Raw genomic sequence first — 12,552 nt, forward strand, 5'->3', positions numbered from 1 at the left:
AGTAAAGAATGAGTGAATGAGGGTTGTGATGGTGATGTTAGGGGGTTGTGAGATGTAAAGGACAGAAGAGGATGCTCAATGTGAATAACATCAATTTTTGTTCATTAAATATGCAGTAAGATACTCATCTGGCATAGTGTGGAATGAGGGGAAGGTTTGTGGAGAGAAGCTTTGAATCTGTCACTGTGAGGAGTTGGCTAGGGAATCAGTTGGGAAAGAGTAAAAGATTAGCTTGCTGAAGGGTCCAGTTGAAATTAGACAACGTAAAGTTGTGTACCCAGTTGGCATGATTGCATGGCTTCCTTTAGCCCCATTCAGCAGCATATAAGAAGGAGAAGAGGCAAACGGTAATGGTAGTCTAGGCTTGTGACTTGGCAAAGCATGAGCTGGATAGGACAATGGAATAGACAATTTGAGATTAGCAGGTGGTATAGAGGTGAGTTGGTTAACTAGAGAGTTGAGATTAAAAAAGAAGCAAAATGAGGCCAGAGCAGAGGTGGTGGCCCAGGGAAAGAGAGATAGGTAGAGGGTAAAGAACAGACTTAAGAGGATTAGGGTAATAGGATTACATGAGGTTATGATCAAATAAAGGTATTTAAAAGTTCTTGATCACTAAAGTGCAACATTTCTATATTATAGATTATGTTGCTATGATATAACAAAATCTCAGTCATTATCTCAGTGCATAACTGAGCTGGACTAGAGAAGGAGGTCATAAGAACTGAATAAATTGAGGAACTTGGAGTTAGGGTTTGAGAGAATATTGACATATATGTTGAAATCCTCCTGTATAGGGTCAGAAGTTGGGATGGAGGAGACTATGAACTAGGCACTGAACTCATTGAGGAAGGAAGGAGAGTGCTCTGGGGATTCATACATAACAGCCATCAGAACTAAGACTGGGTAATAATTTGGACAGAATAAATCTCAAAGGAGGAAAGTTTGCTAGTAATAGTGGCAGAGGGAGAGTCTTAAAATGGCAATGGGGAACAGAATATTGAATTCTCATCTTATACAAGTGTACCAAAGTATATGGAGATAAGATACAACCAGTGATATAAAGCAATTCCGTTAAACAAATAGAAACAAGCCACTAAATAGCATATATGGATCGCTATGGGCTGCATACTTACTTAGAAAACCATTTATATATTACTCTTTTATCAATACAGCAACACATTTAAAGTAGGAACTATATTTAAAACTGGTTCAGGCTGAACTCAGGAGTGATGCTGGCTAAATGTGGCTATAGGCTCTATGCTTGACACCTCTGATGTTAATGATGATCAGGAATGCAATATAAAAAGGTGGGATCCAAGTTTCTTTGAGTGCCAGAAGATGGAAGAAGCATTGAAAGATGAGTTCTAAAACACAGGAAGTATGTTCATCATGGAGTGAGACTTCCAGACCCTATGGTGGAAGGGGCTTCTTAATGATGATATAATGATGATGATGATAACAACATAGCATTTATATGGCTCTTTAATGGTTACAAATGTTTCATATGCCATCTTATTTAATTCTGAAATATCTTCTCTGAATTGGAAGATCAGGGTTGAAAGAGATTGGAGTGACAGAGTGAAGGGGAATGTTAGGGAGGGGACTATTAGTAGAGAAATCAGTACTCTTATGTTTGGAAAAATAAGATGAACGCTTGCTAACCTTCAAGGGATGCCTGTACTAGCAGTAGATGGGAATAGTACCCCTGATAATGGTGGCTGAGTAAGACATTCCTGATCTTGGCTCCCACTCCTGGGCTGTCCATGTTCTGACCCAGTAGAGGTACCATGGTGGTAAAGTGTGACAGTTTACCACCATAGTGGCTCTACTGGACCAGAACTGGTCCTCAGCTAAAGGGTTGCAAAAGGTAATTAATTAGGGATGAGTAAAAGATAATCAGTCAGGGAGGAATAAAATGATTGCCTTGTTGCAGTATGATTAGATAACAAATTTGTAGTAGATCAAGTACTCATGTTACAAGTAGGCACCATTGGAAGTAGGCTGTTGCTGATTGGCACCTGCCATGCATCTCATCATTGCCCTCTGGACCACTCACCTATTTAAGTCTTCTGAGAATCCAAGTTTCACAACCAAGCAGGGTTGTTGGAAGGCCATTGTTGTTGAAAAAAAAACGAAACAAGCAATGGGTCTTCTTCCATAGAGCTGCTTGATATGTTTGAAAGAGCAGGACAACTTCCCAAATGCCATGCAGTTTACTTTTTCTCCTTTTCAGTTTTGAATATTGCTCATTACCCATTACTCTTGTTTGTCTCAGGAAATGTATTGAAATACACCTGACTAAATTTGCCTCAGTGTTCCATTTTGGGAACAATAGCATTCCAGGCCATGGGAAGGGACAGTTCAAAGTTACAATCACTTGTAAGCAACAGCAAGTAAACCAGTATGGCTGGATCATAGAGTATATGGAGGGGAGTAAAGTAGAAAAAAGAGGAGAAAAGTGGGATGGGGCCAGTGGAGAGCTTTAAATGCCAAACAAGGGACTGTATAGTTAATCTTGGCAACAATGGAGATCCAATGGAGTTTGTTGAGTAGGGGGATGACATAGGTAGATGCATGCCTTAGGAAAATCACTCTAAGCTGTATTTGTAGAACATTTGGTGGGGAGGTCTTAGTTTATGTTTTTTATTTTATCTTTGTTTTTTATGTATATTGCCTTAATTTGATGAGTCCCACCGTTCTGTAATGGATGGAGATCCCTATTCTGCCTTGCCACATACTGGCTGTGTTGTAAACCAAGGCACTTAACTTTAGGTGTTATAGGAACTCTCAAGACTTTAATCTGGTTAGCAGGTACTGATCTAGAAGGAATTCCCAAAGCTGTGAAATCACATGTTTTTTATTTTCTTTGACAGACATAGACAGAAAATTGAGGACAGCAACACGGACTTCTAGGAAGGGTAAGATTTTATACTCAGTCTGATAAATTTCCCCCTATGAAGCAAGATTTTAGGAAGTCTTGATGCCACAAAGCAACTAGGTGGCACAGTGGATAGAGTACTGGACTTGTCCAGCTTCAGATACTTACTAGCTCTGTGACCCTGGGCAAATCACTTAATCTCTCTTAGTCTCAGTTTGCTCACTGGATCTCTAAAAGAAGGATAGTGATAGCACTTACCTCACAGGGTTGTTACATCAAATGAGAAAACACATGGGAAGTACCATATAGATGCCAGTTCTTTATTATCATTACTATTATTAATTATAATTACAATGTTTTACAATTTGATTTTATGCATGAAATGATCAGTTATTTTTACATTCTTTATATCAGCCATCCATACATATATGTATACATATACATACATATATACACATACTTGCAAGAAAAAGAAAGAAAAAATATGCTTCAATATGCAATTTGAGTCATCAGTTCTCTATCTAGATGTGTTTCATTATGAATCTTTTGGAATTTTGTTTGCTCATTATCTTGATCAAGGTTCAAAGTTGATTATCTTTGTAATGTTTCTGATACTGTATAAATTGCTCTCTTGGTTCTTCTCACTTCACTTCCCATTAGCTTATACAAGTCTTAGGTTTTTCTGAAATCATGTTCTTACATCATTTCTTATAGTATAATAGTATTCTATTACATTCATAACTTGTACATCCATTCTCCCAATCAATGGGCATTTCCTCAGTTTCCAGTTCTTTACTACCACTAAAAGAGTTGCTATAAATATCTTTGCATATATGGTTCCTTTTCTTCTTCCTTTCATATCTTTTGGTTATAGACCTAGTAATAATTTTGATGGATCAAAGGATACACACAGTTGAGTAGCATTTTGGGCACAGTTCTAAATAGATTTCTAATGTTTGGACTATTTTGCAGCTTATAATTATTTCTTCCATCAATCAATATTTACCAAGCACATCCTGTGAATCAGGCACTGTGTTAAGCACTAGGGATACAAAAAGAGGCAAAAGACAGTTTCTGCTTTCAAGGTGCTCATAATCTAATGGACAAGACAAAAAGCAAACAAATATGCACAAATAAACTATATTTTGGATAAAAGAGGTGACAATTCTAAAGCAGAAAGGCACTAGGATTAAGAGTTGTTGGAAAAGACTTCTCAGCCCCCAAGAAATATAATCCTAATAAAGGAGGTAGCAGATAAATGACCAGGTATATATGAGGTATATACAGAGTAGATGGAATCTAACCTGAAAGTGGAAGGCATTGGCAATGAGGCAGGGGAAAGAAAAGATTTCCTACAGAAGACGGGCTTTTGAACTGAGTTTTGAAAGAAGCTCTGGGATTCCAGGAATCAGAAATGAAGAATTTGAGCATTTCGGTTGTGGGGAACATCTAATGCAAAGCTATAGGCTCTCATGCATGAGAAACTGCTAATAGGGCATTGTAATTGAATTTAAAGTGTATGGAGTGAAGTAAAGTGTGAGAAGACTTGAAAATAATAAGTTACCAGATTATGAAATTTTAAATAGCAAATGAAAGGATCTATATCTGATCCTGGAGACAACAGGGGACTTTTGAAGCTCACCGAACAGCAGGTTGACATAGTCAGATTTATGTTTTTAGAAAAATCACCTTGACATCTAACTGAAGTATGGATTGGAGTGAGGATAGACTTGCAGTAGGAATATCAATCAGTTTAGAAGATTATTGTGTTATCCAGACAATAGGAAATAAGGATCCATGTGTGGGTATAGCTTCATGAGTTGTTTTTCAGCCATTTCTGACTCTTCATGACTTCATTTGGGATTTTCTTGGCAGGGATACTAGAGCAGTTTGATGAAGATACTGAGACAAACAAGGCTGAGCAACTTGCCCAGAATCACATATCTAGTAAGTGTCTGAAGAGAAGGATTTGAACTCAGGTTTCCCTTTCTCCAGGCTTGGTGCTCTTTCCATTGTGCCACCTAGCTAGCTGAGCATAGCAAAGGGAGAGGTATATGAGCAATGTTGAGAATTAAGACATGACAAGACATGGAAACAAATTTTATATGTGGGATGGGGGAGACAAAGAGACAGAGGAGGGAGGAGAGAGGAAGAGACAGAGACAGAGAGAGACATATGCAGAGAAACAGAGAGAGACAGAGAAGAGTTGAAGATGGCACAGATATTGGGAGACTGGGAGGATGGTGGTGCTCATCCAAGTCAAGGTGTCTGAAAGGCAGTTAAAGACTGATGACTATAGTTCAAGAGAGAGAAAGAGCTACAGATGGATACATAGACCTAAGACTCATCTAAATAGAGGTGACAATTGAACCCATGGGAGCTGATGGTATCACTCAGTGAGAGGGAAAAGAGAAGGGGAGATCAGGATAGAGCCCTGGCTGGGTGCCCTGGTCAGTGCTTCTCTCTAGGGTAGTTCAAATCTGCATTGCTCATGGGCACACAGGCAAGGGAGAAATTATTGACTTGTTATTTCAATTTTAAGAATGCACACAGAAAGAAAACAGTACTTCTGACACATAGTAGGCCTTTAATTAATATCATGTTATGGAATGAATGTTAATATATGCTTGAACAGGATGAAATTGATTAACTTAATCCTCAAAATCTTTTAAAGGAATATTTTTCATTATGTGCTTTTATTAGGTACAGTCATTATGGTCCAATCAGTAGGATATTACTACTACATATCATTGGCTGATCTTAATAACTAGAGGGGATTTAATTAATACCGTTTCTCAAAGACACTTCTTTTAAATCACATTTCAACAATTAAGCAGTTTCTCATGTTAGCAGAAATACTGCAAACTCCCTCCCCATTTGGATGTGGGTTTGTAAGCATTTACTCTAAAATAAAGGAACTGGTGCTTCAAGATTGAGCAGAGGGACATGGAGGGAGAGTATCTGAAGTAAATCCCTAGCACTTGAAGTGCCTTATACCATACTATATGATTAATTCAATCAAATAGGTAATACATCAATTTTTCAAGTAATGTTCTTCTTAGATAGAAAAGTTAGGATTTAACATGACCTTTAATATGGCATATTTTATTTATATCTAAGGTAATGATGTCTTACTTTGGAAGTCTCAAAGGTTATATCCATTGTTTTCTACTGTACTTGCAGAAACATAACTAAAGTAGGACAATTAGGTCTTTGTGACAAGAGAAATGAAGTTTGAAGAGTTGATAACACTTGGGCTATTAGCTACATAGAAATAACTAAATTTAGCACCTCATCAGCAAAAATATTTTTTAAAATAAGAAGTTACCCCATAATGTGTGCTTCTGCCCCCACCTCACTCCTCAGATGATCTCTTCCCTCTGTGCCTATAGTGGTCTTGTGTTTCCATCCACAGGGGCCTCTATTGCAGGATGACGGAATCATGAGATCACAAAATTTGAAAGTTAGAAGGGACCTCAATGACCATTTAGTAAAACCCACATACTAAAGAAATTCCCACTAAAACAGAAGCAATCAAGGGGTTATATCCATCCTCTGTCTGAAGACCTCCAAAAAGGGGACCCTACCACCTCTTCAAGGAGCCCTTTCCACTTTTGCATGTCTCTAGTTGTTAGAAAAATGCCTTTTAAAAATTCTCCTCACCTCAAACTTAAATTGCTCTCTTTACAACTTCTAATCTAATCCAATAAACATTTATTAAGTGACTACTATGTGTCAGACACTGTGCTAAGTATTAAGAACTTCCAACCTTTCCTCCTGTCCTTGTAGAATCTCTGTCTCCTCTCCTCAACTTAATTTGCTGTAAAAAAAAAAAAAATCATCCAAAGGCCCTTTCCAATTACATTTTGTGGACCTCATTCCAGGTGGGAAAAAAAAGAGTTGTAGCTATGTAGCTTCACTGTTTGCATTTGGGATTGTTCTAGGTCTTTCTATTTAACACTCTACCACATCACTTATTTGGTTCTATAGTACTTGTAGGATATTAAAACAGAAACAACGTAAGAAAGCCGACTAATGTTGTTCTTGTTCATTTTGAGGTAGGGATAAATTCTGAAAGAACAGGCTTTCTCTTTCTAAGTCTTCCTGCTCAAGGTCTGGAAATGGACTCTGTGAGCATGATTTTTTAGAGTTCTATGAGATTGTATTCATCAGTCCTTTTTTCCCCTCAAATTTGAACAAAAGCTAATAAAAACAAATATTTTCAATGTCTGTTGACATCTTTGGAATAAGTGCTTCAAAATTAATATCTACAAATATTACAGGACATATTTTAATGATCAAGTTGAAGTCTATTTTCAGTGAACAAAAAACATTTATAGCTAGGGCTAGATCAGTGTCAAAAATGAATCCTGCGAAGAGGTCTCATATATTTATATTCACACTATTCCAAGTCTTAATTATGTAAAATGTGTTCCAGTCCAATGGAAGATTGCAGTTTAAATATGAATAATTCAATGATTTTGGAAGATTCTTATATGCACTACTGGGGATCTTGCCGTACACTAGTCAATGGCCTCCTGTGATGGCAACCAAATTAAGATCTTTTACTGTTTTTGTTTTACTAAAAGTGCGTCTGATTGAATAATGTGGTTAAAGAAGATCTTTTCCACCTATTGCTGGGCCTGCCCATTGTGGGAGTCTTGATTAGAGGAGCTGTTTTGTAGGACAGTCCAAAGTACCCTTTTTTTTTTATTGAGGCACTAGGTCAGAGGGTTGTGCCCTTTGGCTCTAAAAAGAGCATAAATACTTTGAGGGTGAGGTTTTCCTTTGGGGCTCAGTTTTTGTAAGAAGGTTTGAGTGTCAGACAAGGACTCTGGGAAGCCACTTTAAGCCACTCCGGCTTTGAAAACCCAGATGTCAGTGCTTCCCTCACTGTTAACTATGGTCAGGTAATTGGAACTCTCTGTTGAACTTAGGCAGAGGTAGCCATGTCTGTTGATCTTTTGCTTTTTCTGTATTTTCTTGGAAGTTCTGGGAGCTGACTCCCCTGAACTAGGTGAATGGCACATGTGCTTGGTTAAAGCAATGATACATGTGTTTGAATAAAGTGATTGTTAATCCTTCAAAAGTTGCCTTTCCTTTTATGAATACAGATCTAAGAACCTGTGATAGCAGACCCCCATGCGTATGTTGGGGTACTTGCTGTTACACCTTCTTATCTACTTGCATTTGCAAATCATCACTGAACTCATACTTAAGATAAATGCGTAATAATCATTGCTCCAGAAACACTCCCCAAGTGTAGGAATCAGTGGATTTTTTTTCTTAACTTTCAAAGGAAGGAAAGAAAAAAGAAAAAAAAAACCCTATCATGTTGAGAGTTGGTTCTCAACCTTGTGTTATGATGCAAATTATGATCACTGAGACTGAATAGCTGTAACAAGATTCTCTGGTCTTTCCCCTTATCTTCCATTTATAAACCAGGTGGTTATCTTTATCAACTCTGCTATTTATTCCAATTCTCACAGTTGCCCCTCACCTTTTTTTTTATGATGGCAATGTCAAATTAGATAAATTGATTGAAATGCAATTAAATTAAATTGTTATTAAACTCCTGCCATGAGCAAGGTATAGTGCTAGGCTTTAATGTTATTAGAGTTAAAGATCTTCCCCATCCATTAATAGGTCTCAGATTCCTTTTGTTAATTTCTAACGAGGCACTGAGTCACAAGGGTCATGCTCTTCAGCTCTGAAAAGTGTATATATTCTCTGAGGTGAGGTTTCATTTTGGGTCTTAGTTTGTGGAAGAAGGTTCATGTACCAGATGAGACTTTGGGCAGCTGATTTAAGAAGCTCCCTAGCATTGAAAACCCAGATGTTGGTGCTTCTCTCTCTGCTAAAGATATATGTGTTATCTATGGTCAGACCATTGGAAAGCCTGTCTGTTGGTCTTTCTGAGTATAATTTCTGCTTGTAATTTCAGTTTTTATTTTCTCTGAAATTCAGGGTGCTGACTTTTCTCCCCGAACTAAGTGAATGTTTTATGTATATATATATACACACATGTTTGATTAAAGTGATTGTTGGCTCCTTAAACAGTTGCTTTCCTTTTAGAAAAGTAGACCTGTACCAATAGGTCGTACTGGGTGCCAAGGTGCTTGCTGTTACATAGGCCTGGAGATACAAAGACACATACATTGTAGCTCTATTTTAATATTTTAGTGGGTCCATAGTGCATTTTGCCGAATTCTAATTTTATGTCTGAGACCTCAAAGAGCCTCCATAGAGAATCTTCCCAATATGTTAAACACTTCCTTTATTTGACTTCATGTTTTGTGAGAACCAAGAAAACACTCAGGCTTTCTGTCAATAAGATCACTGCCAGTTTATTTAGATAGCTTAAAGGGAAATGAGATTGGTAAATTTAGGCATTATAGCTAGTCGAATAATATATCCCATTCTTTTCCCATAAATCCTATAATTTTTTGGCTGTGTACAGGCAAAAGTCACTAAATAATTATCAACTCATCAGTTCATTTGTGCTGTAGAGAAGCGAGGAAGCACTTTTGACTGTTAAAAGCATTACTAATATTCATTAACTAAGAACAGTGATCAAAAGGTCAAAGAGTATGTTTCATATCATCCCTTCAGGATGATTAATAATAGATGTAGAATAAAAAGAATAGGAAAAATGGTTTTCAAGTTGAAGTAACTTAACAAGGCCTACAGAATATTTAAATTGAGACTGCTTCATTATTAGAGCAATTCACTTGAGCAGCCTCTGGAACAGGCAGTACAGAGCTGTAGGCTAAGGATTTATTGACCCACAAGAGCTGAAAGAACAGTTTGCCAGCAGACACCCCTAGACAGTGAATAGGCTATTCCCAGAAATAACAAAAGCACTCAAATATATCCTATGCCTCATCTGTTGCACAAAATGCAAAAGAAGTGAAGAAAAGAAAAAAATCAGATAAATATTTCAATGAGGATGAGTGAATATGGGATGGTTTTCTTCATTCCAGTGCCGACTGCTGTTATAACTTATAAAGGTTGGCTTGTTGGCATTAAGATATAGCGGGTGAGGATTTTGCAGAGTGTTTCTTTCTGCTTTATACCAACTAACTTTTATGGATCTTTTCATTATCCTGACAAATATTAAAAATGAAAGGTACTTTAGGATGGTAATAATAAATGCATTTAGAACCTGCTAAAATCCATATACTGTCTGAAGTAATGGGAAAAGATAAGGCTTACTTGCTTTCATATTTGCCTCTCACTAGGCAAATGTATCGTTATATAAGTTGTCTTTGTGCTTTCATTTCTTGAGGCGTATACCTTTTATGATAGTCAATTTAAAAGTGAGTGTTTCTGGGGCAGCTAGATGGCACAGAAGATAGAGCATCTACTTTGAAGTGAAAAGGAATTGAGCTCAAATCTGTCCTCAGACACTTACTAGCTATGTGACCCTGAGCAAGTAGCTAAACTCTGATTGCCTCCAAAAAATTTCTGCAGTATTTGTTGGTCTACTTTCAATCAATAATTCAGTATCCTAAACCTGGAGTTAGGACTGAGGTTATGCAGGTAGTATCAGAGATAGGATTGAAACCCAGTCCTCCTCCTCTAGAATGAATGCTGTACTATCCTGCAGTAACTGTACTAAACTTTCTCCCATATATGCATACATATAGATACATATTTATGTATGTATGTATATATACATAGCTATAAGTGTATACATACACATGCATATACATATATACAAGGCTCCATATTTCATAAAAGACTTTTATGATCATGAAAGCTTCATGAGGAAGGCAAACAGGATGATGAATGGGCTTGAATTTGTATTATATGAGGATTAGATGAAGGAACTCAGCATGGTTAACCAGAAGAGAAAGCTGGGGAATGAATACCATGTAGAAGAAGAATTAGCCTTGTTCTGTATGGCTCTAGAGGGCAGAATCATGAATTGGTATAAATTGCGAAATGAAAAATTTGGACTTGATATGAGGATAAAATTTCCTAACAATTACAGTTGTCTGAAAGTGTAATGTAATGCCTTAAAAAATAATGTGCTCATACAGTCAATCTTCAAGCAAAAGTGTGATGAATCCTCTACTGGGGATTTTCTTTCAAAATGGTTTGAGACCTTAGAGTCAAGATGGTGGAGTAAGACAGACTTGCCTGAATTTTCCCAAATTCACCTACAAGGAATTATAAAAACATTTCCAGGGGGAAAGAATGGCAGAGAGAAGACAAGAAGTTACCTGAGCTCTCCCAATTTTCTTCAGAAACATTGCATCAAGCTTTTAAAAGAATTCTGGAGTGACATAATCCATAAAAAGACAGAGTGAAACAATTTTCCAACACAAGATAATTTAGAAGGACTTCAGTAAAGGTCTATTCCACTTGGGTAAAAAAGGAGTAAAACCCTTAACAGGCAGTGTCCAGGCAAGTCAGTGGGAGGCTCTCAGCCATAAAACAGATTAGCACTTGAGGCCTGAGGTCTTGGCTTAGCAGTCCAGTGGTATAGCCAGCCAGCTATAAGGCCTCCCACCCCAGCACAGCAGTCAAAATGCTAGTCACTGAACCCAGAACACAATAGGCACAACTAGATCATCACTATAGTGTAGTGGGCAAGTCACCAGCCCTAGAGGCCATGGCACAGAAAGTCATCAACCAAATAATAGATGGAGAACATTATTAAATGCAAAATAGATAATTTTGATTACATTAAATTGAAATGCTTTTATACAAAGTCAATACAACCAAGATTAGTAAAAAAAGCAGAAAGCTGACAAGCAAGAACTGAGTCAAATTTATGAGAATATAATTCATTCCCCAATTGATAAATGGTCAAAGAATATGAAAAAGCAACTTTCAGATGAAGAAATTAAAACTATTTATAGTAATATAAAATGCTCTAAATCACTACTGATTAAAAAAAGGAAATTAAAACAACTCTCAGGTACCACCTCACACCTATCATATTGACCAATACTCCAAAAAACCAAAAAAGAAAAAAATGTTGGAGGGAATGTGGGAAAACTGGGACACTAACGCAACTTATCCATCCATTTTGGAGACCAATTTTGAACTTTGCCTGAAGGGCTATAAAATTGTGCATACCCTTTGATCTAGCAATACTGCTACCAGGTGTATATCTCAAAAAGATCATCAAAAAAGGGAAATGGACAAACATGTACAAAAATATTTATAGCAGCTCTTTGTAGGGTAAGAAAGGATTGGAAATGGAGGAGGTGCCCATCAACTGGGGAATGACTGGACAAGTTGTGGTATATGAATGTAATGGAATACTATTTTGTTACAAGAAATGATAAGCAGGTGAATTTCAGAGAAATCTGGAAAGACTTCATGAACTGATACAGAGTGAAATGAACTGATTCAGAGTGAAATGAGCTGAACTATGGGAACATTGTATACAACAATAGCAAACTTGTGTGATGATTAACTATGACAGACATAATTAGCACTTGTTTGCAATATAATGATCTAAGACAATTCCAAAAGACTCATGATGGAAAATGCTAACTACATCCAGAGAAAGAACTATGGAGTCTGAGTGAAGATCAAAGCATACTATTTTGACTTTTTTTGCCTATTTATTTTGCCTGGCTTTTCCCTTTTGTTCTGTTTCTTCTTCCACAAGATGACAAATGTAGAAATATGTTTACATGATTGCACACATAAAA

Source organism: Notamacropus eugenii, chromosome 4, assembly GCF_028372415.1.
Source record: "Notamacropus eugenii isolate mMacEug1 chromosome 4, mMacEug1.pri_v2, whole genome shotgun sequence".
Lineage (NCBI taxonomy): Eukaryota > Metazoa > Chordata > Mammalia > Diprotodontia > Macropodidae > Notamacropus > Notamacropus eugenii.